Source organism: Manis javanica, chromosome 2, assembly GCF_040802235.1.
Source record: "Manis javanica isolate MJ-LG chromosome 2, MJ_LKY, whole genome shotgun sequence".
Classification (NCBI taxonomy): domain Eukaryota; kingdom Metazoa; phylum Chordata; class Mammalia; order Pholidota; family Manidae; genus Manis; species Manis javanica.
The window spans coordinates 146,524,621-146,550,555 of NC_133157.1; the positions used below are offsets into that span (position 1 = coordinate 146,524,621).

Consider the following 25,935-nt stretch of genomic DNA (forward strand, 5'->3'; position numbering starts at 1 on the left):
TTGTAGTAGCTAGAGCAACCACTTCCTTTGTAAAACTATACACAGTGAAATACTCAAAAATTCTATAAATAAATCAAGATGTAATAGTAAAACTGTGGGTACTGCTAAAGCAGACTTTGATGGAAATATGTAGCTCTGATTACATATATTAGGAAAGAAAGTCTGAAAAATTAATGACCAAACTAGGGCTTGACAAACTATTGTCTATGGGCCAAATTCAGCCTGTTTCATAAATTATTATTAGAAAAGAGTCCTGCACATTCATTTATACATTGTCTATGCCTGTTTTCAAGATACAAAAGCAGAGTTCAATAGTTCAATAGTTCTGGCAGAGACATTAGGGCCTGCAGAGCCTAAAACGCTTTACAGAAACATTTCTGGACCCCTAGAACTTCCATCTCAAAAAACTCTAAGTACAAAAAGTCAAGCCAGAGAATTTAAGGAATGGAAACAAGAAACAGAAACTCATGATTTGTAATGTATGCACATATGAAGAGCTTCAACAAAGTCCAAAATTAGTCCTTTGAAAAAACAAACTGATAAAATTTATAATCCCTTAGTAAAACTGACCAGGATAAAAAGAGAAAAATTGAGTCTATCAACTATGAGAAAATAAATTTTGCTATTTCACTGAAATCTACCATTTCCTTGAGAGAAAAACAACTTACTGAACTAACACACGAAATAAAAAACAAAACAATAAAACCAGCACTGAATCCATTATGATAATTTAGGAATAGAGGCTGGGTTTTAGCTAAGGATGTTCACCGTCAGATTTGTAAGCGGCTTACTGTATTCTAACTCTTTTGTAGTTCTTCCTCCTACTAATAGAGATGTGCTGAAGGTAGGAATCATAATCATTACACTCAAGTTATAAGTTTGACTGTAGGTCTCATTTTCCATCAGCAGACAGTCAGAACACAGTAACACAAACTCACCGACACAAATCCGTCCCAGGCACATACTGAGAGAGGCGCGAGTGCAGCAGGGGGATCAGCCTCAGGTCGCACCACCGCTTCTCCCATCGCAGGCCCGGAGACGCTGGCCATGAGGAACATGACAATGTGTCCTGAAAAGATACAAACATTGGTAGTGTTTTCTTTCTTTCTTGTGTGTGTGTGTTTTATTTAAAGTTTCTGTAGTTTAAGTTTCTGTGTCACAATCCTTTTCATTTGGGGGATATTTTATCCCCTAGATACTCAGAAGGCATTTATAGAATACCACAAGAAATCCATGCGCATCAGCATACAGTTGTACTTGTTGACTTCTTTAGTAATGGAATTCTATAAGAAAAGTGAGGTTAAAAAGGGTAGTGAAAGCATATGAAAAATGTGGGGAGGGGAGAAAGAAGGAAAAATAAGGTATGACAGCACCTAATTCACTGAAGAACAGGACAGATGGGCCAGATGAAATGGCAATGAATTAGTGAGTGACAAAAACAAAATGGGTTGTAGTCCATTCAATTAGCCAAAATTTCCTGAGTATCTGCTCAGCACTAAACACTGGTATAAGTTTTTGTAATTTATCAGTAACTTGTACATACTTTAAGGTAGAATGAGTATTCTTATACAACAACTTTTAAAAAGTACTGAAGGAAATGCATGTCCTTGGTTTTCATGTTAATTAAATATTTGTCTTTTCTCATATTGTTTTCATGTTATGTTGAATTAACTACTGCTGGTTTAAAATTACATGTATTTTAAGTTTCACTAGAAGTGTGGGGTTTTTCCCTCATGTATAGAGAAAACATATATTTGAATAAAATATGAGCTTTCACTTGATGAGGATGTATGCTTCTTTCATTGTTATCAGCTTCACAGTTGAAATTTCTTCCTGGGACCAGTACCTGTATTTGTGTGGACATTTGTGACAGCCCAGGGTATAAGGATTCCAAGGCTCAATTTGATCTGGGAACTGTTGGCACTGACTTTTTCCTAATTTATAGATTCTTTAATTTTTGAGTGACGATGTCAAAGAAGGTCCTATTTTAGTCTAGATGTTGAAACCCTGTTAGTTGAAATATTAGCCTTCTCTTTCAGGTATTAATTCCTTCAAAATTGCTTGGGAGAAAAAAAAACTTCCATTATTTTCACAAAAGGTTGAGTGTTCTTTGACACTGTGTTATTTGTCACCACTTGTGCTAGTAAAAACCTGCTAAATTCTGGGATTAGTTTAGAATACCCAGAAGGGTGACCTGGTGAAGACTGCTCAGTGGGGCCCTCCAGTGGTAATTAGCCTCTAAGACACCTATCGTTTGACACAAGACCGTTTTTTTTAATGCTTATCTGGTAATTACAAAGGCACAACCTAGTTCCATGTTTATGTTTCTCTTGGTTTTCATGTTATAGATGGTCAGCATGTGACATGGGGTCAGCTGGGTGGCAGTACAAAGGGTGGTAAGGGCTCAGGCTCTGAATCAGAATCAGATCACGTGGGCTCAAGATCCACCTTTCCCAGTGAACTAATCCTTCCACCTAGCAGCAAGTTATTTAAACTCTTTGTGCCATACTGTGCCTATCTCCAGAAATAAGGCTATCATAAGGCTCTTCTAACAAAGGAAAAACATAATGCTCTTTAAGAAGCATTAAGTTATTGCTTCCCCACCTTTTCTGCATGAAAGCCATGAAGAAACAATAATCCTGTGTGACAAGGACACTGGGGTTAACAGACTAGGTTCCTACGGAGGGAACAGAACTGACCACAGGGTGTCTAAGTGCCCAGGTCTCACCAAGCTGCCCTATAACCAAGCCCATGTCAGCTACAGGAGGAACTTGCTCACAGGATCCAGGGCCCAGGGGCTTCTGCAGAGGTGTACAGTAGAGAATTTACCCAGGTCATCCAGCCTGCAAATGATAGTGCCTGGGGCACTCAGACCTACATCTTTCTGATTCCAGGGACCTATCATAACACAACATTAAACAGTCATGATCGGAGGCAAAAACATGCAAAGAATAACTGAGAGCTCTCTCTTGAATATTTCACAATTTCACTATGTAATTTTAGGCAAATTATTTAAAGATGTTTCCTGATCTGTCTTGAAAAGCACAGAGAGTTCCCCTTACTTTATACGTTCTATAAAGAAATGGGATAGAAAATGTAAAAGAATATTAAAGACATGGGCAATGGAACATTGGAGAGTATGATGTTTTACAAATTGTATTTTACAGACTTTATAGACTGGCTGATATGGAAACACCTGTGATCTTTGACATTCCTCTAAGATAGCATCTCAGCTTGATGTCTTTGTGTATCAGAGTTATAAAACATCACTTTCAGCTTCTGAACTGATCCAGCTTAATGTATTTCACTTTACAGATATGCTATTTACAGTGGAATACCTAGTATCCTTTGAAGGTTATCCTTATTTATTTGAATTATGAAAATAGAATATAAATTTGCTTTCTAGTCTTCTTTCTGTAATAGTCCTAGAGTTATTTTTAAATGGAAAAAAGATGATCTAAGAACATAATGATTTTTATGGTTTTAAGGCCCTCAACAGCTATTTTCCAAGAAATTTGTTCCTTGATGCCAAAAACGTTGTTTCCTACAATATTAATAAATGAATGGGAAAGATAGCATTTACATAGTCTCTGCTTTAAAACAGACTCTTTTCCCAAGACTTAACACATTTCAAGGTATACTGTCACACAATAACTTCAAGAACAATCATGTTACCAAAATAGAATTGCATACAGGGCAAAATACTAATGTAAATTTTGTTGAGGACCTGGCATAGAAAGTATTCATTGAAGTTATACACTTAGGAAAAATGTTTCTCAGAATCTGGCTAGCTGATTATCTGAATGTAAGTCTCCCAGTGAGCACAAAGCAAATTCCTTTTCTCCTTGGCTGGGAAACCAGATATTCATATACCCTAAAATTTGGTGATCTCAAGTCCTTAGAAAGATAGACTATATTTTTATACAAGACAGTGGAGTGATGTTAATATGAATTATTTTCCCATATGTTTAAAATGCTGTTTCAGAAAACTAAAATAGTGCCTACTTTACTCAAAATTGGCTTCAGAGAATAACTGAGGCATAGGTATTAAAAAATGGAGTTTCCTGGGTCCAGGAGAGAACTCAGGATTTAGACATAGATTAGGGGACTGAATGTTTCTCTGAAGGAGACTTTCTATAATATGCACATATTCTTTGGAAAATATGTGTCACAATGCATACTTCCTTCCAGGTTCCCACTGTTCTTTGTTACTTAGTGATAGGTCAGAAGAAAACATGCCTTTGCTCCTAATTTTACAAACTTGTGAGTAGAAATGTCCTCCACTCTCCACCTCATCAGAGCCTACTCAAGATAGGAAGAGAAAGAGAACAGCGCCATCTGTGGGAGTCTGTGCGACCCCATCAGGACCAAAGACTTTCCCCTATGGGTGACAGGGCCAATATTTTGTTCATGGTCCCTCAATCAAGTCATATGTTCAAAGTCTCTAGCAGCCCTTTTCTCCAGTATTAGAATGTTGGTATCCTGGTATCCAGTGTTCCTATCCTACTTGTATTACTTACAGTTCACTTTATGCATTTGTCTGTAGATCTGAATTTTAAATTTTTTGAGTCAGGAACCTTAATTAACTTTTCTCCATGGTACCTAGAGGAGTATTTCTACAGAGTAGGTTCTCAGTAAATACTCATTTAATTAAAATGCATTGAGATTATTTTCTTATTTTTAATGTGCTTTATTTGAATTTTCTTACATCATGGATCTTATTCTCTATAATCATAAGTATCATTAATTCCCTTGGACTTAGATATCTTCAGCAAGTCAAAAGAATGTTCAATCTTCATGCTAAAAAAGGAAATAAAATGTTTCTCTTAAAAATAGAAAGACATAACTCCAGTAAGAAAAATGTATGAATAATTGGTTAAAATTTTATATGGCTGGATTTATGTAGAACAGTCTTGTACAGAATTACTGAGTGATTTTCTTGCTTTAACTATGTCTTTCTGAAAGAGGACATTATATCAAGCAAACACACAGAGACACAATTCATAAATCAATTACATAGGTGTTTTTGTGTATGTCAATGGAATGAGTTAAAAACAAATGTGAGTTCTTCTTACTCATAGACCTCTACTCTGACTTCTCTACTAATTATTATTACAAAGAGTGCAAGGATGAGAATTAGAATAAAAATGTTACCAAACACTCTCACAGAAATTAGCTCTTCCTTCTTGTCTTAGGAGCAGAGGTGAGATGGGGATTCTTGTGTGAGTAACATGTGGAGGGAGAGTTCTCAGGAGAAACCTATGGGGACGAGGGAAGCAATAAATGAGGCAGGAGCAACCTGGCGAGTGAGATAGACCTATGGGAGGCTCTGTGCCATCTGCCAAGGCCCTGCCTTGGGGGGGGTCTGCCTTTCCATTCCATCAAGTTCTTGGCTGCAGCCACTGCAGGGGAGGCACGTGGGTCCTGAGTCTCAGGCAGAAGCTCCTTAAGGGAGGGGCAGCTGGGGATGGGGTGGCCACACTCAGCAGCTGAAGGCAGAGGCACCAGCCCAGCAAAGACACCGGAGGGGCATCAAAAGTATCAAAGCATCTACATTGCAAGGAGAAAGGTGAGAAAAGCCATTGCTAACATAAGAGGTGAAGATCTGGTCGGAGCCTGTAAGAAGATTGTAGAATTGAGAAGGAAGCTGAGGGCAGCACTAATTCAGTCATTAGGATCTTGCCATCTTCTGAAGATCAGTGCTTTAAACATCCTCTATAATGACAATTATTTCTCTGGCAACGAAAAGAAGGCGGCCAGATGAAATACACCCAGGTGGTTGGCTTACGCTGTACAGGTTACTTGGTCTGGGGGATCTGCGGCACAAGGTGAGGGACAGAAGTGGAGCAATGAAGGCCATGCAGGCCTGAAGATGTTCAAGTGCAGCATTTGAAGTAAAATACACAATTAGGTCAAGAATTTCAACTGGAGGATGAATCATACAAGTCAGAAAAAACTATATGTCTCATATATACTAGTTTGTAGAAGAGAAAAATAAAATTCTACTTAAAGCCAGCTCTGCTGCTCTTCACATTTGTGAGCACAGGGGACAACTGTTAGGCTTAACATATGACCAGAGAGAACTGTTTTGTCCTTAAGTGTGGGAACATTTTGAAGGGTAAAATACAAGGGGTTTCATAGGAGAAGATATTTATTTAAAAAAAAACTTGTTTACTCTAAAATCCAAATGAAAAAGATAATTGAATATTTATAAAACATATATAAAATGAGCATGCCAACTTTATCAATTATGAAATACCTGTATAATTTAATATTCATTACATTTTGACATAATGAGAAGGTTAGATATCCTCACTTTGCATTAATTCCTTGGTATACTTGACAATTGCTAGAAACCTTAGCAAGAAGATTGCTAAGAAATTGCTAACAAGTAGCACATTAAATTGCTACTTTAAACCATCTGATTTTGAAAGAAAAATGATAAAAGTAATGTCAAATCATTTAGAGCATGAAAATACATGGAATATGCAATGTTACAAAATGATTATATGACATTGTATGTGACCTCTCAAAAGTCTCTATAGCTTACAAAGGGCTAAATATAGATATGAGAGGAGAAAAATGATATAAAAAAAAACCTGACCTACTTATTTTTTCCTTCCTGGCTTTATCATAATACTCAAATGATGAAGCAACCAAGAATTTCAAATATATCTGAGAAAGCAGGATTAAGGGCAGTTTTGCACACTACAACTATATATGTTCTCTTAGGCTTTCTTTGTTTTACATCCTTACTAATCTGAACTGTGGCTCATCTTACTGTATTGTTGGGATGGTAGTTGAGGTGTAAGCCACTGTCACAGAGAGGGGAAGAAGTTCCGCTGCTCTGGTCACTGGGAGCACCTGTGGGGAGAAAAAAACAGCCCGCTGGTTAGAATGTTCCTGACTGACGCATTCCACATTAAATATTTTAGTATACTCCATATAGCAAGCAAAGCAGGTAGTAAAAATACATTTTCATTTCACTTACATCAAAGCTAGAATTTTGACTGTAGGCTAAGTGACTAAAATGAGGCCCTAAAAGAGACTTGCCAATATTTACTATTAATTTCAGAAAAACATACAACCTTATAAAGTATTACTTTATTTCATTATCTGGAGTGACCTCCACTTATGAGCCATACTTATAATAGTGTGGAATTTTGTTTGTCTATCAAATGCTATTTATTGTCATGTTTCAACCTACTAACTAATACTATATTTAAATACCATCATTTTCCATGATGCAAAAAACATTTGCACATACTCTGTCTTTACAAGTGTTCTTGGCATATTCTATAATTGGAAGTGCTCTTATTGATGCTATCCAGTTTTGTGAAATTGCAACTAAAAAGCTTATTAGATCCTCATGAGATACCTACTAAGATCTAATTTTTTAAGATGAGTAATGTGTCTTAACGATTTGCAATTTTCTAAGATTTCAGTTATTTAATAATTTTTATGGCCAGGATTAGAATACATATTTCTTGATTTCTGTTTCATTGATTTTTTGAAAAACATTATTTTTTGGAGTTTAATGTTGATAAATATGAGCTACTGATGTAATTGACCCCCAATTTTTATTTAAAATATTATGCTTAAATACAAGCATCAGAGGTCATGATAACACTCAACATATGAACCAATGAGCTCAAGGAAGTAAATTAATTTTTTCTTCTCTTTTATTACTCTAAAGTTTCATACATTTCTTGGTGTTAAGGAGATTATAGGCTTTTTTTGCTACACTAGCTTGAATATAGTTTTTCTACTCTTTAAATCTTAATAATTTCATACTTTGTTTTAGCTACTTTTTCTTTTGATGTTTAACAGCATTTCTCTCTTTTGAGACAATGTTTTTAATACATACACATATTACTTTAAAACATCCATTTTGAACTGAATAAAGTGAAACCCCAGTATGTCAAATTCTGTGACAGTGTCTAAAGCAGTCTTTTGAGTGAAATTTAAAGATTTAAAAAATTTAAATATTTAAGTGAAATTTAAAATTTAAAGATTTATTAAAAAATGTAAAGGTTTAGTGTACAAAATAAAGCATGTGTAAGCTCATTTATGTTTCAATTTTAAGAAAGTAGAAATGGAAGAGCATATTAAAACACAGTAAATGGGAGACAGAAAATGTAAAAATAAATGTGGAAAGCAGTGAGATTGAAAACAAAATAATTGACAAAATTAACTAAGATAAAAATGGGTCTTTTGGAAACAATAATAAAACCTATAGCAAAAATATTCTAGCAAAAGAGTGAGAAAATACAAATTATAGATACAAGGAATGAAGGAGGTGGCATTTCTGCAAGTCAATACATATGAAAAATAATAATGAAAGGATATGGTTAATAACTTCATGTAAATAAATTGACAACTTGTTTGATATGGAAAAACCCTTGAAAATTTTACCAAAAGTTACGAAAGGAGAAAAGAGACTATCAGGGAAGTCTCATATCCATTCAAGAGATTAACTCATACAAAATAAAATACTCTAGGCTCCCATTACTTCTGGTGAATTTATTCAATTATTTTTTTAAAAAAGTTTTTGTCACTGTAAAATATATTTTTTCTGGAAATAGAGGAGTTCTAACTTCACAACTTATATGATGGCATAAAAACCCTGGCTCCAAAATCCCACTTAAACATCACAAGAAAAGTACATATGGGTATCCCTCATGAACACAGATTTGAGAAAAAAAATGTTTTAACAATTTATTAGCAAATTAAAACCAGCAATATACAAAAAAACATAACACTTCATGACCATGTAGTGTTTATCCTAAGCACAAAAGCTTGTTTTGACATTCAAAATCAATTGTTAAAAATTCACCATATCAAGGATTCAAGATGGTGGCATGAGACGTGAGACGGAGAATTCCTCCCAAAACCACAGATAGTATGAAAATGTAGTTAATTGATACAACTAACCCTAAAACAACAAGAAGAAAGAAGGCTGAACCAGACTGCATACAGACCTTACGAACAGAGCAGACCTCACAAAATAGGCTGAAGTACGAGAGCCTTAATCCCGCGGGACCCAAGCCCTTCCCCCACCCCAGCTCGCTGGCAGGAGGAAGAGAAACGGAGCAGGGTAGGGGGTGGAAGCTAGAACTGTTGAACACCAACCCTGGAGGTCTGCTTTGGGAGCAGAAACCTACACTGTGTGGTGCTCTGGACGTTGGGAAGCTCAGACAGGTGGAGAGCTTGAGAGACAGAGATTCCAGCCATTTGTGGAAGAGGGGTTCTACACCCGGCCTCTCTGGGACAAGGGAAAGGCAGGCAGTCTGAGAGGCTTCCTCCCAGCGAGAGGGCTGCTGATGGGGCAGGGTTTGCACAGGGCTTCCTGCGCGGGGGAGGGGAGAGCTGGACAAGGTTGTCTGGGCACGTTCTGCCCAGCAGGTTGGGAACTTGCAGCAGCTTCAGGTGCCCCATCCCCCTGGCTGCCTACTCAGCTCTGAGTCCCCCCACTGTGATATGCAGCCTGCTGCACCTTCCTTCTGGCCTGCCAGCACTGCTCACAAACCTGAAGTCACTGTGCTGGCATCAGGCCAGCCAGAGGGAGGCCCCACCTACAAAAGCTAGAGACGGGAAGCACAGAGACTTACACATGCATGATGGCCCACTGGCTCTGACACTGGAGACAGGCTCCTCAGACAGAAATCAGGAAACAGATCTTTCCTCCCCCCAGGCACCAGCTCTGCTCCCCTATGACCCCCAACCTCACTCTAGGGGCTGAGCAGCTCCAGGGACTGGAGCTCCTGGGCACTAGTGGGCACCACACAGAAATATGCAACGTCAAAAGCATATGGTTCAGACCAAAATCTCACAAACCCCAGAAAAAGGGTCAAGTGAAACTGAACTCACCAATCTCCCTGAAAGAGAGTTTAATATAAAAATCATAAACATGCTTACAGAGGTACAGAAAAATATTCAAGAACTCAGGAATGAGTTTAAGTCAGAGATTCAACCTTTAAGAAATTCCATATCTGAAATGAAACATACAATGGAGGGATTTAAAAGCAGATTAGATGTAGTAGAAGAGACAGTAAATGGAATAGAAATTAGAGAAGAGGAATACAAAGAAGCTGAGGCACAAAGAGAAAAAAGAATCTCTAGGAATGAAAGAATATTGAGAGAACTGTGTGATGAATCCAAACGGAACAATATTCATATTATAGGGGTACCAGAAGAAGAAGAGAGAGAAAAAGGGATAGAAAGTGTCATTGAGGAGGTAATTGGTGAAAACTTCCCCAATCTGGGGAAGGAGATAGTCTCTCAGGCCATGGAGATCCACAGATCTCCCAACACAAGGGACCCAAGGAAGACAACACCAAGACATATAATAATTAAAATGGCAAAGATCAAGAATAAAGACAGACTTTTAAAAGCAGCTAGAGAGAGAAAAAAGATCACATACAAAGGAAAACCCATCAGGCTATCAGCAGACTTCTCAACAGAAACCTTATAGGCCAGAAGGGAGTGACAAGATTTATTTAATGCAATGAGGCAGAAGGGCCTTGAACCAAGAATACTATAGCTGGCAAGGTTATCATTTAAATTTGAAGGAGGGATTAAACAATTTTCAGATAAGAAAAAGTTGATAGAAAAAGTTGATAGAATTTACCTCCCACAAACCACCTCTACAGTGCATTTTGGAGGGACTCCTATAGATGGAAGTATTCCCAAGGCTAAATAGATGTCACCCAAGGGAAAGACAAAGAGTACAGAATATGATTCATAAAATGCAAAGAATGGAGGAGGAAGAAAAGGAGGAAAATCAAAAAGAGAAACTTAAGGTTGTGTCTGTAACAGCACACAAAGTGAATTAAATTAGACTGTTAGATAGTAAGGGAATTAACCTTGAACCTTTGGTAACCACAAATCTAAAGCCTGCAATGACAATATGTACATACCTATCGATAATCACCCTAAATGTAAATGGTTTGAATGCACCAATCAAAACACACAGAGTCATTGAATGGATTAAAAAATAAGATCCATCTATATGCTGCCTACAAGAGACTCACTTCAAACCCAAAGACATACACAGACTGAAAGTAAAGGGATGGACAAAGACATTTCAAGCAACTAACAGGGAGAAAACAGCAGCAGTTGCAGTACTTGTAACAGACAAAATAGACTTCAAAACAAAGAAAGTAACAAGAGACAAAGAAGGACATTACATAATGATAAAGAGGATATAACTGTTAGAAATATCCATGCACCCAACACAGGACCACCTACATATATGAAACAAATACTGACAGAATTAAAGGGGGAAATAGAATGCAATGCACTCATTTCAGGAGACTTCAACACACCACCCACTCCAAAGGACAGATCAACCAGACTGAAAATAAGTAAAGAGACAGAGGCACTGAACAGTGTATTAGAACAGTTGGACCTAATGGACATCTACAGAACACTCCATCCAAAAGCAACAGGATACACATTCTTCTCAAGTACATATGGAACATTTTGAAGAATAGATCATATAGTAGGCCACAAAAAGAACCTCAGCAAATTCAAAAAGATTGAAATTGTACCAACATCACTGTAATACGAAAACCAGGCAAAAACACCACAAAAAAAGAAAATTACAGACCAATATCCCTGATGAACATAGATGCAAAAATACTCAACAAAATATTAGCAAACCAAATTAAAAAATATATCAAAAAGATCATTCATCATGATCAAGTGGGATTCATCCCAGGGATGCAAGGATGGTACAGCATTCGAAAATCCATCAACATCATCCACTACATCAACAAAAAGAAGGACAAAACCCACATTTTCATCTCCATAGATGCTGAAAAAGCATTTGACAAAATTCAACATCCATTCATGATAAAAACTCTCAACAAAATGGGTAGAGAGAGCGAATACCTCAACATAATAAAGGCCATATATGATAAACCCACAGCCAACATTATACTTAACAGCGAGAAGCTGAAAGCTATTCCTTTAAGATTAGGAACAAGACAAGGGTGCCCACTCTTCCCACTTGTATTCAACATAGTACTGGAGGTCCTAGCCATGGCAATCAGACAACACAAAGAAATAAAAGGCATCCAGATTGGCAAGGAAGAAGTGAAACTGTCCCCCTTTGCAGATGACATGATATTGTACATAAAAAACCCTAAAGAATTCACTCCAAAACTACTAGATCTAATTTCTGAATTCAGCCAAGTTGTGGGATACAAACTTAATACACAGAAATCTGTTGCATTCCTATACACTAATGATGAACAAGCAGAAAGAGAAATCAGGAAAAGAATTTCATTCACAACTGCATCAAAAAGAATAAAATACTTAGGAATAAACCTAACCAAGGAAGTGAAAGATCTGTACCCTGGAAACTATGGGACACTCTTAAGAGAAATTCAAGAGGACACTAATAAATGGAAATTCATCCCATGCTCTTGGCTAGGAAGAATTAATATTGTCAAAATGGCCATACTGCCTAAAGCAATCTACAGATTCAATGCAATCCTTATCAAAATACCAACAGCATTCTTCAATGAACTAGAGCAAATAGTTCTAAAATTCATATGGAATGACAAAAGACCCCGAATAACTAAAGCAATCCTGAAAAGGAAGAGTAAAGCAGGGTGAATTATGCTCCCTGACTGCAAGCTCTACTACAAAGCCACAGTAATCAAGACAATTTGGTACTGGCACAAGAACAGACTAATAGATGAGTGGAACAGAATAGAGATTTTAGACATAAACTCAAGCATATATGGTCAATTAATATACAATAAAGGAGCCATGGATATACAATGGGGAAATCACAGCATCTTCAACAGCTGGTGTTGGCAAAACTGGACAGCTACATGCACAGGAATGAAACTGGATTATTGTCTAGCCCTGCACACAAAAATTAACTCAAAATGGATCAAAGACAGAAAACTCTTAGAAAAAAATATAGACAAATATCTCTTGGACATAAACATGAGCAACTTCTTCATGAACATATCTCCCTGGGCAAGGGAAACAAAAGAAAAATGAACAAGTGGGATGATATCAAAGTAAAAAGCTTCTGTACAGCAAAGGATACCATCAGCAGAATAAAAAGATATCCTACAGTATGGGAGAATATATTCATAAGTGACATATCTAATAAGGGGTTGACATCCAAATTATATAAAGAGCTCAGGCACCTCAACAAACAAAAAGCAAATAAGCCAATTAAAAATATGGGTAGAGGAGCTGAACAGACACTTCTCCAAAGAAGAAATTGAGATGGTTAACAGGCACATGAAAAGATTCTCCACATCGCTAATCGTCAGAGAAATGGAAATTAAAACCACAATGAGATATCACCTCACACCAGTTACGATGGCCAACATCCAAAAGACAAACAACAACAAATATTGGTGAGGATGAGGAGAAAGGGGAGTCCTCCTACACTGCTGGTGGGAATGTAAACTAGTTCAACCATAGTGGAAAGCAGTATGGAGGTTCCTCAAAAAACTCAAAATAGAAATACCATTTGACCCAGGAATTCCACTCCTAGGAATGTACCCTAAGAATGCAGCAGCCCAGTTTGAAAAAGACAGATGCACCTGTACGTTTATCGCAGCACTATTTACAATAGCCAAGAAATGGAAGCAACCTAAGTGTCCATTAGCAGATTAATGGATAAAGAAGATGTGGTGCATATACACAATGGAATATTATTCAGCCATAAGAAGAAAACAAATCCTACCATTTGCAACAACATGGATGGAGCTAGAGGGTATTATGCTAAGTGAAATAAGCCAGGCAGAGAAAGACAAGTATCAAATGATTTCACTTATCTGTGAGTATAACAACAAAGCAAAAACTGAAGGAAAAAAACAGCAGTAGACTCACAGACCCCAAGAATGGACTATGGACTAACAGTTACCAAAAGGAAGGGCACTGGGGAGGGTGCGTGGGAAGGGAGGAATAAGGGGGAAAATGGGGCATTACTATTAGCACACATAATGTGGGGGTGGGCATGGGAAAGGCAGTATATACACAGAAGACAAGCAGTGATTCTATAGCATCTTACTACACTGATGGACAGTGACTGTAATGGGGTATGTGGTGGGGACTTGATAATGGGGGGAGTCTACTAACCATAACGTTGTTCAAGTAATTGTACATTAATGATAACAAAATACAAAAATTAAAAAAAGAAATTTGCCATATCAACAGAATAAGAAAATATATATTTCAATGGCTATAAAATAATTTGAGACAACTCCCTGAAATTTATGTTAAAATGAAAAAAAAATTACATAACCAAGATTTGAAGTCACCTCCTAGATCTAACAAAGTGTTTCTGTGAACACCTACAGCTAATATACTTAATGGTAAAAGAGTGGAAATTTCTCCCCTAACACCTTGAGCAACAGAAGGAAGTCTGCTCTCAATACTCAACATTTTATTGGTGATCCTTGCCATTGCTTTAGGCTAGAAAAAGGAATTACGGAAATATACGTTGGAAAGGAAGAAGCAAAACTTGTTACTTGCATTTGAAATAATTGTACATGTAGAAAAACTTAAAAGAGTGTACAAATAAATCCTACTGGAAAAAATTAAACTATGATGTAGAATATGTCAATACATAAAAGTAAATTTTATTTCTATGTGTTAGCAACAGATAATTGGAGAATGAAATTTTAAAAACATCATTTATAGTAGAGTAGAATAGAAACATAAAATACTTAAATTTAATAAAGATATGCAAGGCACTGAAAACAAAATGTTGCTGAGAAAAATTAAAACATAAATGGAAATTTATCATGTTCATGGATTGAAAGACTAAAAGTTGTTAATTTGTTAATTCCCCAAATTGTCTATAAATTCAACTTAGTCCCGTTCATAAGCACAATAGGTTTTTATAGAAATTGATGGTATTTTCTAAATGTATGCAGTAATGCAAATGATCTAGAATAGCAAATCTTGTAAAATTGCAAAGTTGGAGAACCTATCCTAGGTGACTGTTTAAAGACATTATAATTCTACAATAATCAACACTTTGGTTTTAGTGGAAGAATAGGCATACAGATTAATGAAAATAAAAAAGCTATTTCTTGATTCTTAATTCCTACCTTAGATACATACACACACACACACACACACACACACACACACACAAAAGTAACTAATATAAGAGATTATAAACTTAAACATAAAGCCAATGTCACAAAATTTCTAGGAAAAATGTAGGGGATTCTCTTTCCAACCTCGATGTAGGCTAATATTTCTTAGAGAAGATAAAGCAATAATCATAAGTGCCAAAAACAACCATAAAATGATAAATTACGCACTATCAAAATTAAAAACTGCAAGCATACAACACCTTTAGGTCAAACATAGGTAGCCACAGACTGAAAGATATTTGTTATACATAGCTGACAAAAGGCTTATATCCATAATATTTTTTAAAACTCCTGCAATGTGAAAATATAAAGACATACCAGTGGAAATGGGCAAAACTTGAGCAGACACATTACAAAATAAGATATGCAAATTGCCAATAATATACCCAAATGAAACATGATAAGGAGCTTATCATTATTAGTCTTCAGAGAGATGTAAATTTAAACTACCATGAAATACCACTACACATACAGCCGAATGGGTAAAAAAGAACTTTTACCATCACATACTAGAATAACCACAGAGCAACCAGAAGTCTTATACACTGTTGGAGTAGACAGTGAAAGATCTTTAAAATATGTCCACTTGAGAAGTAGGGTTGGCAGTTTGTTAACAGGTTCATTATACAGCTCTCCTGTGACTCAGCAATTCCACTCTTAAGTACTAACGGTAGTGACATAAAATTATAAGACTTCCAAAAGCTTTGTACAAGAATGTTTCTAGTAGCTTTATTTAAGTAGCAAAATACCAGAAACTGCTGTTGTTAATCAATAGGATAATGTGTTAATAAACTTTAGTACATTCATACAATTGAATATTACACAGCAATATAAATGAGGAAACTACTGAAATATGTGTGATTGCTCATAATGAAAGAAACCAGACATATGAGACTAAATACAATATGATTCCACTCTAACATGTTGTAGAAGAAGAAAAAATATCTGATGACAAGAAATTAAACTGATGATTGTTTCTGGGTTGTTATTTATTGGGATGACGCACAGAGGAAACATGCAAATGTGTGCATTTTTCAGAATCCTTCCAATTGTGCCTTTAAAGATATTTACACTTGGTTGCATGCAAATTATACCTCAGTATAATTATATTGAGGTAAAATATTAAAAAAATATATTCTTCTTTGATTTTTTTAGCAAAAATGGTAGATAATATACATTTCGTTTCATAATCCAAAAATTGATACAGAAATTCTTAAGTAGCTCTTAGGAAACTCATTTTATTTCTACATAGACTGGAGCTTCTTTCAGTCTCCCTGTTCCCATCTGGACAACTTACGTGTAAATGCCTATTTAAAAAGTCTAGTGGACAAATAAGAGCATATCATTTTCTAGTGAGAGTAAATACATTAATCAAATATTCTGAATGAAATTTGATACAAAATATCTATGTTTGATATGATACTTATTTTTAAAATGTGTCCCCAATTGCAGGTTGGAAAATAACTGTAAATGCGGTGAATACATTCTAAAACAAAAATAACATCTGTTCCTTTTGCATAAGGGTTAAAAGAATGCTTTATGAGATAAAAATGTAATTCAGGCAGAAATCCCAACTTTAAAAACAAATTACCAATTGCTGTCAGGAAGTAATGGTTTAGAAAATAAACACGCTGATGTGGGCATTTTACCTATTCTTCAAAAATGCTTACATGTACAATCTTCTTTTAGTGGGAGTTTGAGGAAAGCAGGTGCCCTTTTTAAAAATGACACTGTTTGGGTCACTTCTTCTCCAGCATTCCGAAGAACCTGAACCTAAAGTAACAGAGAATGAAAATGATACCATTATCAGTATGTTCACAAAATTTTATATGATCACAAAACCTTTAAGTGATTGGTTCCTTTCCCACTTCTCTTTTTTCCCTGCTGGTCAGAAACATTTTATGAAAGAGGGAACAAATTATCTAAATTATTGTCAAGATACAGTCATCAACTTCTTATTCTGCCCGTTATTCTATAGTCCCCTGTTCATACACTATGTCATCATCTTCCATTCATATTTTTGATCCCTCTTGAGTTGATGGACATTATGAGGGACGTGGTATTAATAACTATTTATTGATCATTTATTACACACCAATTTGAGAAATAAGAATAAATTATCCTGCAGATGTTCAACAGAGAGCTAATTCAAATTAAAGTGCCCAATTCACTCAAACTCTTTTGTAAAACAAATAGGTATTACTTTCCTATTATATTATTATGTATCTTTTTTTCCTTTCCCTGAAAACTTGTAATAATCATGGAGACTGTCAACTCTCAACACCTTCCAAATTACAGAATTTATAGATCTGGTTAAAATAATGCCAATTTCTTCAAAAATGATTCAAGAGAAAAGAAAGAAATACTAAAAGAAGTATAAGAAGTTGAGTAATTATTTATATCAAACATACCTAGAAAAGATATAAGTACATTTATAATTTTTGATCTCACATCAACTAAGAGGAGCATTATAAATATCTAACAAAGAGGTAGTTAATAGACATGGGAACATAAGCTGCTTTTAAACATCTAAAAAAGGCTCAACCTCAGGTCATTAAAGAATTTGCTATCAAACCGATTTAGAAAAACTTCTGGTCCCAATAAGATGGCATAGATGCATCTCTCCCTGCTACCACCCAAAAAGTACAACTATAAACCCTAAAAAAAAAAATGCAGGAGACAATGAACAGTGATACTACCCAACAGAACTATCTACTCACTGTGGGGCAAAGCATTTCTTTCCCGTGAGTGGCACCAGGGGACCCAACCTAGTAAAAACCTCCCGCCTTCTCAAAGGGCAGCAGCAGGGACCAGGGGGAGCCCCAAAGACACAAGGTAAGCCAGTCGAGACCAAAGTAACACCAAACAGGCACAAAAAATTATGCTGTCCACAGAATCAACAGACTAGGACCTGTATTCTAAACAGATTGAATTCCTGATTAACAGAAAAAGAAAATCTTAAATAAAGGCCAGTCTCTGAATATAAAGAGCAAAGTGACTGGGATGCAGTCAAATAGCATTTACACTAAGCACCATGAAAGTCATAATTTGAATGAGGAAAAGCCATCAACTAACACCAACTAGATGAATCACATACTGGAATTATCTGAGAAGGACTGTACAGCCACCAACAAGAAACTACAAATTACCAGACCAAATGAAAAATTACAAAATATCAGTAAAGAAATACAAATTTTAAGGAAGAATTAAGTGAAATTGTAGAACCAAAAATTACAATAACAAATTTAATAACTTTCTGGATTGGTTCAGTAACACAGTGAAGATGGCAGGGGATAAAATTAGTGCACTTGAACACAGAACAATACAATTAACCCAGTCTTAGCAACAGAAAAAAACAGACACACACAAAAAGCAATGTATTTCATCACATTAAAAGTAGGGAAAATCTTTTAAAATGAATGAAGCATATAATCATTTCAATAGATGCAAAGAAGCATTTGATAAGCTCCATTTGATAAAAACTTAGAGAAAACTGAGTGTACAAAGTAGTATCTTTGATATTATAAAGGACATATACAAAAAATAATGTAAGAACCATCTTAGTTAATGGTGAATTGTTGAGACACCTCTCTTTGAGATCAGAAATGAGGCAACAATGTCCATTATGTCCACTTCTCCTTAGTCTTTTTTGAAGTCTTTCTTCAACAAGGCAAGAAAAGAGTTGATGAAATGTGTTAAGAACTAGAAGAAGAAATAAAACTGTCATTTAGAGGTAACCCTATTTTGAATAGAGAAAATCCTTGACAACCTATAGACATTGTTACATGAGACATTACCAAGTAAGGTATTAAGGAAGTTTAGTGTGGAATAGCATAGATACTAAATAATATGCAAATATCAATTGGCTTTAATATCAATAACAAATACAACATAAATTTTTAAATAAATGGGAGGATATACTGTGTCATAGATTGCTAGACTTAATAGCATGAATAAATTTGTTCTCTCCTACTTTTCTATAGATACAAGAGAATACCATTTAAGCAAGTCCCATTTTTTTTTTTCATTTGTTTTTGGCTTAGTATGAACTCATCAACTTGTCTTCTGTTTTCCCTTGACATTTAATATTGTTATGATCATTATTTTAAAACTGTATTGGAAGTTTACATGCCAGGGAAATATATGGGGTGGCAGAATGCAATAAATACTCATGTTCTATAGTAAGTGTACAATAGGTGATATCTAGTGCTAACGAATAACAGTATGACAGTCTTAAGTGTAAACATAATAAATTAGACATCTACAAATTAAATATGTTAAATATGGTTGCCTCAACAATAGGCAATGGGCAACTGTTTTTCTTTCAAAGCTTTAGATTTGTACCTCAGTCTTGAATTTTTGTTCAAGTGTAACAGAAAGATAGATAGTTTTGTTTTATTTTTAATAAAAGGTCAATTAAGGTTATCTAGGTAATCAGAATTTCAAGTCTTTGATGCATACACATTTTTAAGATAATATTTTCATTGGAATATAGTTGATATACAGTATTGATTTCAGATGTACAACAGTGATTTGATACTTATATGCATTACTAAATGCTCACCACAGTAAGTGTAGTTATCCCAATTACCATACTAAGATATTACAATATTATTGGTTGTGTCTCTCTGCTGCACTTCCATTCCTGTAACTTATTAACTTTACAGTTTGAAATTTTTATTTAATTAATGCAGGCATATCATCTTTTCAGTGCATATTTCACCAGCCTGATATTGTCAGGTTGGGAAATGTTGGGTCTACAGTATAAATAGCGATGAATGTCATCTTCCTACAAAATCAGAAATCTGCACCAATAAATCCAGTTCTTTTTCATTTTTGTTCACATTTTATGATGTGAATCAAATGTCTATATTTTAATCTGACAATGTATGAGCAGAATTATTCTATCATGTTGCCTTGGGTGAGTATGTGAGCAAAGTGGCAGAGACTGGTAAACAATGACAATCAGTAAGAACAGAAAAGAGAAATGGAATTAAATAAATACTTACAAGTTTATTAAACCATGAAAAACCTAACATGAACTGACTGTTCTGAAGTTCCATTTATCTGTTAAAAGAGAATCATTGAATCGTTTTGTTTTCTTGACCCTTTTCTCCTTCCCCTTGGAGGCCACTCTGTCTTACATGAGATTTTAAAGAGGAATTCAGCTCTCTGCCACTGCTTTGGTGTATAAGGTCAAAATGCTCATATCAGGGGATTGCTTTATATTTTTACTTATAAAGGCTTTATTTTTGTAGAATAGTTTTAGACTCATGGCAAATTGAGGGGAAAGTGCAGGGAGTTCCCACAGACCCCCTGCCCTGACAGGCACAGGCTCCCTATCATCATCATCCTCACCAGAGTGGGCTGTTTATTGTAACTGATGAGGTGACACGGACACGTCATTGTCACCCAGAGTCCACAGTTTACATAGGGCTCACTCTTAGTGGTGAACATTCCTAGGTCTGGATGAATGTATAGTGACACGTATCAACCATTATTGTATCATACACAGTATTTTCACTACCCTAAAATCCTCTGGGCTCTGCTAGTCTTCCCGGACCCCCAATCCAACCTTGGGGATTGTTTGTAATTGATGAAAAGAGGGACTTGTGTTTGCCAGCACGTATTTTTAAGCACACGTCTGGAAACACATGTATACACACTCATCTTCAGGGCAATAAGAACAGTGACTCAGCTTGTGAGGGTCACAGTTCCTCAGCAGCTTAGCATGAAGTCAGAATGACCAAATAGGATTGAGAGCTCAAGAAAGAAGGTAGGCACTGCTGCTCATGGACAACCACAAGGGAAAACCGTCACCCAGAATTTGATATCACCTTGGACTCATCCCTCTTGACGTTGTTAAGTGCAGTAAATCACTTTCTTAAAGTGCTCACTCCTGGACAAAAAGATTAAGCACGACCTTGAGGAATATTTTTAAACAGGTGGCTTTACAGATACAACAACTAGACTAACTTTAGATACAGTAATATGCTTTACTCTTCATGTTAATGGAGTGGCTCCATGCACACACTGAATAAAAAAAGCCTTTCATTACATAATTGTGGGAAAAAAGGACTTGACTTATTACATGTATTATAGGGTAAGAGTTTGAGATGAAACTGGAATTTAAAGGCTTTCCTCAGTGGGTTTAGAGGGTCCTCTGGCCATTGTGTGTTTCACACCCTGGTGTTCAGAGGAATCTGCAGGAGCAGAGGAGGCAACATGCTGCCCTTCCTGGGGTTCAGGTACAGGTGTGTATGTTCACACGTAAAGGTTACACATAGGGTCAGAGTGGCTGCCAGTTCTCAGGGCAGAAGGTTAGGCCTTCTTAAGAGAGAATTGTTTGACCAAGGAAGGGGTCTACAATATTCACAAGACCTGGTGCTTTTGGGCTGGATATTAAATTAAGTGTAAAAGTAGAAATTACCCAACTGGAAAACAAGGTATAGAACCATATCTAGGAAAATCATATTGCATCACCATTGGAAAGAGGGGTAAATCAATTGTGAAAAATCAAATATAGTGTAGAATGTGGAGGAAGCAATGCAAAAGAAGAAAGCAATTTGGAATGATTTAGAAATATCATCTCTCACTTTGAATTGCTACCACCAAGGCATATAGAACAATGCTGAAAAAGCTAGGAATAGATGGAATATTGGATGGGTTTAGGACTATCATGCACATAACAGCTCAAGAAAGGTAATGTGACATTCCAAAGAATATATTTCATGCATTTTTTCATTTCATCATCTTTCCTGCATTTTTGTTTGTATAAAACACTCCATACATAAAAAAGTAGAATAAAAGGCCTATGGGCAATAATAGTCTAAGTGTTATGTTGTTTTGAAATGAAAAGTCACAGCAAAAATGTATATCTGGTTATGTGTTGAAAAGAATCAATAATATTTTAATATTTCTGAATTACTAAAATTTCATCCTAAAACTGTTCAAGTATGCAGTAATTTCTGGGTTTTGGTAACACAACTAAGAATGAAGGTTGACTAATACATTTCAGTACTAATAATCAAGATATAATAATGATATAAGTATATATATATATTAATTTTAATATGAAAAAGAACCAGTTACTTGAGCAAAGCAAGAGTGTTGAAACAGTCAATCAAATTTTATTGGAATATTTAAAGCTAAAATATTGACTAAAATGACTAAAAGCAATTCCAACACTTTAAAAGACCCCATTAGAACAAGGTTCTATGCAATAAAAGTGGGTGAAAAGTTATATTCTAAGTGAGCTGAACTTTAACTCAACAAGTAAAATCCATTGTTAGCTAGCTCCCATGGCTATAGATCTGCCTTCCAGCATTTGTTTTAATTCTAAGGTGACTTCCTCAATGATTCAAGCAATATTTTACTTTGTTTTCTTATTGTTGTATGGCCAATTAACTAGTTTAAATCCTATTAACAAGTTAAAATAAATTTTAAAGTTGATAAAAGCTTTACTTTAAAAAAGATGTCAGTAACAGATGGGTTCAACACTGTTTCCTCTAATTCTTGAAGAAGAAATCATTCTAGCATTAAATTATTAAAGTGTCTTTTATTCATTGATTAAGTCAAACTAGAGTTAGAATTAATAAGAAAGACTGGCATAAACAGTATGAGGAACAGAGACAAGAGACTGTAGGATCTGAAGAGTCAAAAGTTAGCATAAGTACAGCCATCTTAAGGCCTAAATACCACCCCCTAACCCAGAAGAAAGAAAATCATTAGAATCTTGAAAAACAAGTTAGTTAGCCTGTGTCAATTGTAGTGACCTTTAGTTAGCCAACCGTAAATCAGTTAATCATACATGCCTAGCTTATCTTGCTAGAACCACCCTAGACATTCTGAAGGTGATCTCATCTAACCAGACCCCAGGATGTGGCGCCAGCAAAAGATTTATGAGCCTATAGAAAAAACCCTGTATTGTAATTATGGAAAATTTTACCCCTTTTGAAAATGCTATAAAACCTTCTGGCTTTGTGTGCTCTGGGTCCTCGTTGAGACCCGCTGCGACGGGCTGACTTGGACCCCAACTAGTTGGCTTCCGAATAAATTCCTCTTGCTTGTTGCATCAAGAAATGTCTTTGGTGAGTGATTTGGGGCGGCGCCTTCCTCAGGGGAATCCAACAAGACCATTATTAATGTGAACATGGATATTATAATTTTAAATACTCTAGTAATATTTGGAATCCAACAAGCGACAAATAAAATTGTACTATGACCAACTAGGTTTTATTTCAAAATAGCAAACCTGGATAAATAACAAGAAGTTAATATCAATGTAATTAATTTCATCAAGAAGTTAAATATATACATTATCTATCTATTAATACATAGCAGATAGATGATGATAGTGTGATAGGAGACAGAGAGAGAGAATTTGAGTTTTTAATCCTATTAGAGATTCTGAAAGGACATTTGGTCTAATTGAGCCACAATTCCTAACAAAAACTTTAATAAAAATAGGAATAGAAGAACACCTAGTGGTATTTCCTGAATGTGCCTGGCTGTTCCCTGGGCCTAGCATGGTCTTTCCCTAAATATTTACATGGCTAAACATCCTTACCTCTTTCTACACATGAAAAGATGCTCCACATCGCTAGTCATCAGAGAAATGCAAATTAAAACCACTATGAGATATCACCTCACACCAGTAAGGATCTCCACCATCCAAAAGACAAACAACAAATGTTGGTGAGGCTGTGGAGAAAGGGGAACCCTCCTACACTGCTGGTGGGAATGTAAATTAGTTCAACCATTGTGGAAAGCAGTATGGAGGTATCAAAATGCTCAAAACAGACCTGCCATTTGACCCAGGAATTCCCCTCCTAAGAATTTACCCTAAGAATGCAGCAATCAAGTTTGAGAAAGACAGATTCACCCCTATGTTTATCGCAGCACTATTTACAATAGCCAAGAATTGGAAGCAACCTAAATGTCCATCGGTAGATGAATGGATAAAGAAGATGTGGTACATATACACAATGGAATACTACTCAGCCATTAGAAGCGGAAAAATCCTGTGAAATAAGCCAGGTGGAGAAAGACAAGTACCATATGATTTCCCTCATCTGTGGAGTACAACAACAAAGCAAAAACTGCAGGAACAAAAGAGCAGCAGACTCACAGAACCCAAGAATGGACTAGGTATGGTGGGTGGGAAGGGAGGGATAAGGGGATTAACGGGCATCATGATTATTGTCACACATAATATAGGGGGGGCATGAGGAAGGCAGTATATATAGCACACAGAAGACAAGCAGTGACTCTATAGCATTTGACTATGCTCATGGACAGTGACTGTAATGGGGTATGTGGTGGGGACTTGATAATAAGGGGAAGGTAGTAACCACAATATTTCTCATGTGAAACCTGAGCATAAGATTGTATATCAGTGATACAATAAAAACATAAATGAATAAATAATTTTTAAAAATGGCACAGAGGTCATAAAAGGCCTCAGGAAAAAAAAGGTGTGCTTTTTGAAAGGCCTCTAGCTATTGAGGACCATTTGAAGCCTTGATAAGCAATATTTAGTGCTTTAAATGAAGAATTAAAAAACACTCTCTCAAAACACTTGTAAGATCTTTATTCCAATTCTAAGTAAAACCCAATTCAGCTTTAGATAAGGAGCATTATGAAGTGTGGTTTTTTTTTTTGTCTTGGAATAATTTCTGGTTTCATACCTTTGTGGTCTGAGAAGCTGGTTGGCATGTTTTTAATCTTCTCAATTTACTGAGGCTCTTTTTGTGGCCTAGTATGTGATCTGTTCTGGAAAGTGTTCCATGTGCACTTGAGAAAGCTGTGTATCCTGCTGCTTTTGGGTGGAGTGTCCTTAGAGATGTCTGTTAGGCCCATCTGTTAGGTCCATCTGTTCTAATGTGTTCAGTGCCTCTGTCTCCTCACTTATTTTCTGTCTGGTTGATCTGTCCTTTGGAGTGAGTGGAGTGTTGAAATCTTCTAAAATGAATGCATTGCATTCTATTTCAGCCTCTAATTCTGTTAGGAACATGCAAATACATGAAACAAATACTATGTTGAGTACATAGATATCTGTAGTGGTTATATCTTATTGTTGGACTGACCTCTTTGTCACTACATAATGTCCATCTTTGTCTCTTGTTACTTTTTTTGTTTTTGAAGTCTATTTTTTTGATACAAGTACTGCAACTCATGCTTTTTTTCTCCCTATTATTTTCATGAAATATCTTTTTCCATTCCTTCACTTTTAGTCTGTGTGTGTCTTTGGGTTTGAAGCGAGTCTCTTGTAGGTAGCATATAGATGGGTCTTGCTTGTTTATCCATTCTGTAACTCTGTGTCTTTTGATTGGTGCAGTCAATTTACATTTAGGGTTATTATCAATAGATATGTACTTATTGCCACTGCAGTTACCGAAGGTTCAAGGGCAGCTTCTTTACTATCTAACAGTCTAAGTTTAACTTGCTCATTACAGTAGTTCAAACATAATCTAAAGGTTCTTTTATTCCCCCTCTTTTTCATCCTCCTCCACTCTGTTTATTTTAGGTGTCATATCCTGTATTCTTTGTGTATCCCTTGACTGACCTTTTGGGTAACTGATATAATTTTGCATTTGCTTAGTAATTACTTGGTCTACTACCTTTACTATGGTTTTATTTTCTCTCGTGACAGCTATTTAGCCTTTGGAGCAGTCCCTTTAAAATACTCTGTAGAGATGGTTTCTGGAAGGTAAATTCCCTCAACTTTTTCTTATCTGAATATTGTTTAATCCCTGCTTCAAATTTAAGTGATAATCTTTCCAAGGAGAGT

The 25,935-nt window shown here is 35.9% G+C and overlaps 1 long non-coding RNA gene across 1 annotated transcript in view; it reads right to left on the reverse strand.

The window, feature by feature from the left end:
* Positions 1 to 16,925, reverse strand: part of LOC140845268 (uncharacterized) — a 32,255-nt gene extending 15,330 nt beyond the window's left edge. Inside the window, exons 1-3 of the long non-coding RNA XR_012124085.1 lie at positions 16,814 to 16,925; positions 6,782 to 6,864; positions 939 to 1,069 (exon numbers count right to left, since the gene is read on the reverse strand). This is a non-coding gene — a long non-coding RNA (uncharacterized lncRNA). The remainder of the gene's footprint in view (positions 1 to 938; positions 1,070 to 6,781; positions 6,865 to 16,813) is intronic.
* Between the last annotated feature and the right edge of the window lie 9,010 nt (positions 16,926 to 25,935).